Raw genomic sequence first — 6,043 nt, 5'->3', positions numbered from 1 at the left:
TGCCGAGGCATTCCCAGGCCAGCCAAGAGACATAGTCCCTCCAGCGTGTCCTGGGTTTTCCCTGGGGCCTCCTCCCGGTGGTTGAACAATAATCACTAATAAGTAAAAGATGTGAGAGCACAAGTCCTGCAATAATCACCTCTATTTAATAAGGATAATCACCTTTATTGGCCAAGTATGTTACACACAAGGAATTTGTTTTCAGTACAGAACCGAGGCAGCCATCTGCTACGCCAACTCACCAACTTGGGGGTTCAGTGTTTTACCCACTTCGACATGTGGACTGCAGGCACCATGATTTGAACCTCCAACCCTCCAGTTGGGAGACAACCGCTCTACCCACCTAACCAAAGTCATCTCACATTTTTTTTTAATAAAAAAAAAGTCTATATTATAACAAAACAGGACACCAATTCATAAACATGCACTATATATTAATCTGAAATCAGTAATCAAAAACATCAGGTGCTGGTTCAGTCATCTGTACCCTTCACAAAAGCAAAACAACTCTAGAGCAGTAAACAGTAAACAAAGGGGCTAATTAGATGGCATCTTTCCTGCTAGTCTGCTATTTCTCATTACATTACAGATCACTATTACACACTCATTAGACAGTAATGGAAAGTCATGGTTGCTTAAATGATGCTGACAGTTCCAGGAAACTGTGATCAAAGCTGTTTACACATCACTACAACTAAAATATCCACATTATTTCACCCAAATTTTAATGATTAGTTTCATCTCTGTGAGAAAACTTATATCATCCTTATCCTCTTATCACACAACCAAGTGAGTGAAATAACAAAATTATTCTTCTACATGATGAAGAAGCCCTGGAACTCAATAAATCATACTTTGGCAACATAGTTTCTCTCTACTGAAGCCTTATCTAGTAAATTAGGACCCGCTCATGACGCCTTCTCACCTGGCATCCTGACTCAGTAACCCTGCGACAGGGCGTTACTATGTGCTCCATCCATCTGCAAGATGCTACAGCCCAACTACAGGCCTGTGCCTCAGTCAGTCGCAGCACTAATGTCGAAACGTGCGTTTTAGTTCCAGCCCATGAAAGTGTTTACAGTCGTCAGGTGCTTCCTAATGTCTTAGCTTTAAGGCCGGTGCAGTTTGAATCAATGGTAGGCTATGTAACTGGTCAAATTGATAACGAATTTAATCTAAAGCACGTGTTTGGTACAGTGCTGAAACATCAAAAACATTACATCTGCTCTGTGCATCGACTGTATTGGGGAGTGAGGTGCACGCCAGGATGTGCAGCAAATCACCTAACAGCATCATCCCCACCATTCCACCACAAGTCATATATTGCACACAGCATCTTCCTGGAGCTGTGATTACGACACAACAATGCAAAAAACAGTTTCTTCGTACCCAAATGGTTAATGATTCTGCATTGCGGAGCGATGCATGAGCTCCAGCCCAACGGCGCAGCCTGTTGTAAACAAGACTGATTTCCCAGCTGTCAAAATGCAGCGCCCGGCTTCTCCCGAAATCATGTCAAACAACCAGTTTTCACTTTATCCTTCCAGTGTTCCCCGTGTCCTTACCTTACGTAGCGGGCAAATGCGTCCGTGCGTCCGTCCCTCACGATGCTCACACCTGCTCAGCACCGCATCGCAGGGCGCTCAAGAACGGGGAAAGACACTGACAGAGCCGCGATCCTGTCCCCCTGGACTGGATGAAGGCTTATGACAGTCAACTTGAGGGGGCGCTAGACCCGCTTGTTCCACAGGAACGGCTCCCATGAGTTCCCCTACAGCTCCATCACAGGTTCCCCATCACATGTGGATTATCAATATTTTTTAAGTTAATGTGCGTTCATACAACATTTAGAATCTCTCTGTCAACAGCTGTTATAATAGGTTTACGACCCAATTTTGCTTCAGTATGCATCCAAGTATGGCAAGTCCCCCCCTCATTCATGTTATTTATTTCTTTATTTATAGTTTGAGCCCTCTTTATGCTTTTAATGTTGGAGCAAAGAGCTACCACGACTTTATTTTTTGATTTACAATTATTCAGTTTAAGGCTAGTAGCCTATGTAACTTTGCAGTTTTGGTATTTTGCAGGGTGCTTAACTTTATGGTAAGTCTACCAGAGCTTTATTGCTGGTAACTGCTGTTAATTGGGCATTTAATGAAGCATTTTCACACAGTAAATGTGCATGAAAGTAAAAGCTAATAAATGCTAAAAAGCTCCTTAGCACCAGTACTTGAGTAAATGTACTTTACAACACTGTCTTGAATTAATGGCCTGTGTGCACATCCTAGTACACATGAATTACAATATAAGTTTCAAAGAATTATTTAGTGCTTATTCCACAAAATTGTAATGTTGCAGTTCTTTTTTAATGCCATGTTGCATGCAGAGGTTACTCTGCAGTCATTCCCTACCTGCTCACCAGTTGTCCACAGTGTCTCTTGCTCAAGCCCATCACCTGGCCAGTCTCCATCTTACACACCTGCTTCCCATTACTTATTAACTCCTCAAAAAGCATATTTGCCAGGTTGTATGTTTCCTCAGCCCTGCTTTTGTTCTGTGTGCATGACTTTTGAAGACAAGTCTGACAACCAGACACCAGAGTACCCGGTCGTCCAGGGCTCAAACCCAGAATCTTCTTGCTGTGAGGCAACAGTGGTAACCAATATCCCACTGTGCCACCACTAACGCATGTCCCTATATAAAATGTTATTATTCCCAAAAGGCTCATCTATTTAACACCATAAAACACAGTGTCATATGTGCAGCTACTATAGCAAATGAAGAAGCTACTTAAAAATAAAATTAAATGTAGTTTCTCCATAAAACATTTCACTCTGGATAATTGTCAAACCTCACTGTCAACAGTTTTTATAGCAAGCAATTTTCTTTAAATTTTGTAGTAGCAGCAAAATTATGAGAGATTTCAAAACCTGAGCAGCTCAATCAATCAGCAAGTATACAAGTATAAGTAACTGAGAAATGAATGAGGCTGCCTCCTGCATGTTCAGCCTGTTTATCATCAGGTTGATATCAGAAGGGCATTCCTACTAATTACAATGCCTTACCCATGTATCAGGCCAAACAAGAGACTCTCACAATCCCACAGGATTAGACTTAAATCTTAGATGTAAACACCAGACAGCAAGCCTGTCTGCTGTGCTCACAGGCCATAAATAATGCAGAAATCTTTGAGAAGGAGCAGGGTAGAATTAATTGAAGGACTTAATTCCCTTGGATGAATTTGGGGGAATATACAGTATCAAAGAAGTTCTTTTAAAACTGACCAGAAACCGACTTTACAAGAAGGTTCTAGTGCTATACATTAAGTCTAGTGTTTCTGCTTTGTTCCCTAAGAATGTTATTATTCATTCTTTTCATCACAAAAGTAGTGCTGTTAATAGACATCAACAACGACAAATAGCCATTAATTTCAGCCGAATTGTATTAGAAAAATGTCACTCCACAGAAAATAGTCAAGCCAAAAGGATTCAGTAGTACTTAGGAAATTCATGACGCACAAATAGAGCTGCATAATATAGGGCCCAAAAGGTAGTACACAGGTTATCCAAGGACTACAATAGGTGTGTTCAGCTTTCAGACAAACACTTTGGTTCCTCTTACAACACAGCAGTGCAAATAGAGACAGATCCTGCTGGTGCATAACACTGTTACAATGGTGGTCTCTGGGGTGGGTAAGAAGAACAGCAAACACCCTGCTGTCTGGAGGAAAGAATAGGTGCCTGTCATATATCTGCCTAGCAGAGGAGGAGGGAGATGGAGGAGGGAAAGGAGGGAGGATAAATGTGGTTTAGCCCCAGTGATCTTCATGGGGGCACACAGAAAGGTAACCCCGCACCCACCACCATTCAAGTCCAAATACACATTTGACATGCTGAGGAGGGTGTTGGGGGCATAGAGTAGACGGGGAATAGGAACTGGGGTGTGCAGAAGGTTATAATCCTGGTGGTATCATGATGAAAAGGGGGAAGGGGTTAAATAGAAACTGTCACACTGATAGAACAAAGCACTCTCACTTTATGTAGCATCCATCCAACAGGAGTGCAAAGATATCAGCTCATCACTCCCCATCAGGGAAAACAGACTCCTCGGGTGACAAAAACACAGGTGGAAAAAATGATACGCTTTGACTGGAAGGTGTGATTTCCTTCCTACACTCAGGGTTTTCAATTTCAGGCAAAGCAAATCTTTGATTCAGGCTCCAAACAGCTCGATCTTGGCAGATGTGTGTCTGTGCGTGTGTGTTTGTAAGCGAGCGTGTGTGTTGGTAAACCGTTTGTCAGCCATATGGAAATGTCACAGAGTAATCATAAACAATTATCCTCCCCAGTTCTCGGAGCCTCAGAAAAGGGCAAATTTACATAAAGACACAAAGGCTCTTCCCATATGTAAAGAATGAACACCCTGGAGCTCTGTGGGCTACACACTTTAAAAATACCAGAAAATAAATGATGGTGGTTCCTTACACTGCATTTATAATATTGCATGTTTCTGCTTAATGTCATATTGGGGAACTTGCAGATGTTGAAAGATTTTATTTTTCACTTGAGCATCTGGGTTGCAAATGATATTTGTTAAATCTCCCAGGCTGTTTGGAAACAGGAAATAATAGCGAGACCATGGAATGTTCTTTTTCCACATTGAAGGCAGACTGGAGTTAGACATCAAACCAGCTGCAGATCAATTCAAACCAGGCTTTCTGCACAGCAATAAATCAAAGAGCATGGCCCAGAAGAAGTGAGAATGGATAATGGATGCTACAGCAGACGGACAGCTGACACAGGATGAATCCACTGAGAACTGGATGAGGAATGAGGATGGGGGGAGGGATCAGAGAGGAGCGGTAGAATGGAGGGGTAGGTGGAGTTAAAAAGGGTAATGGGGCAGCTGTTTGCTTGGTGGCAATGATCATCAATGGAAGGACAAATAATGTGATTCTGTTGCCCTGAAAACAAATAGCTATGCCTCTTACAGGAAGCCATTGTACTGAAGATGTCAACAGAGAGCCAAACAAATTCACTGGCTGGCAAATCATTAGATAAAATGGATGGTAGGTCAGGATTTTGGGACGTTAATGCATTTTTTTTTAGCATGGACCAACTATAGATATTTTTATTGCTTATTTCTTAAATTTTATAACAACAAAATTAAAAATAATTTATTTTACTGACAGTTTTATTCATGTATATTGCATGCCATTTTCTATTTAAGGCTTTTAAAAGCCTGTTGCTTATTTCAGTGATCAGTTTAATTACCTGTTATCACTAGATGGCAGTAAAGTCAAGAGGGAAAATTGATTATTCATCTTCCAATAGCTGAAAGTCATCAGGTTTTTTACATGTTGCCAATGGTGAGAGTCATTTGTTTTGGCTGAAGTAACAGAAACAATATTCCAACCAGTAAAACTCTTCTGGCTTCATTTGGAGAAATTTTTTCTCCATTACCCCAAATCATCAATTTGTATGGCAGAAATACGTAATTATGTGAAATATCCCCCAAACTACTTTACTCAGAAAGAGGAATTTGTTTACCTGAGTGAACAGAAGGCAAAGAGTCCTTGCCAGAGGGAGAGAACAAATTTCCAAGTCCTTGCTTCCTAACACTATTGCTGTGCGATAATGCACCAGATGGCGGCCTGCTCTTTCACTATTACCCCGACAATATGACTGTAAAGGACGTGGAATTGCCACAAGTGAGCGCCAAAAAGATGGGGTCCAACTGTCGTGTTCCATAAGGCCTTTCTATAGCGGCTTCACACTAAGGAGACTGGGGCTGCTGTAGGCAATCATTTTCACACTTCTCCCAGGTTCTGCTGACTGTACTTGTTACGGTGTGTTAGGTATTTTTAGTCAGATAGATATTGAATAGATACTTTATGTATTAGAAATGTTAGTGGAGATAGGATGTCTAGTTAGACTGTTAAATGCTTAGTCATGCTTATGAGTTTCTACAGGGTACATCTGGTCAAGGATAACTAGAGAGAAGAGTTGAGGACTGTCAGCAGACAGGGTGTTTAATATTATTA

The 6,043-nt window shown here is 41.3% G+C and overlaps 1 protein-coding gene across 1 annotated transcript in view; it reads right to left on the bottom strand.

Moving 5' to 3' along the window:
• The window catches only part of cntn1a (contactin 1a), a 64,719-nt gene extending 63,007 nt beyond the window's left edge, over positions 1-1,712 (bottom strand). Inside the window, exon 1 of the mRNA XM_020621897.1 lies at positions 1,566-1,712. The gene's annotated coding sequence lies outside the window, so the exon portion shown is untranslated. The remainder of the gene's footprint in view (positions 1-1,565) is intronic.
• Between the last annotated feature and the right edge of the window lie 4,331 nt (positions 1,713-6,043).

The sequence above is a fragment of the Monopterus albus genome, unplaced genomic scaffold (genome assembly GCF_001952655.1).
Source record: "Monopterus albus unplaced genomic scaffold, M_albus_1.0 scaffold7.1, whole genome shotgun sequence".
Lineage (NCBI taxonomy): Eukaryota > Metazoa > Chordata > Actinopteri > Synbranchiformes > Synbranchidae > Monopterus > Monopterus albus.
This window is presented reverse-complemented; position numbering and strand designations above follow the sequence as displayed.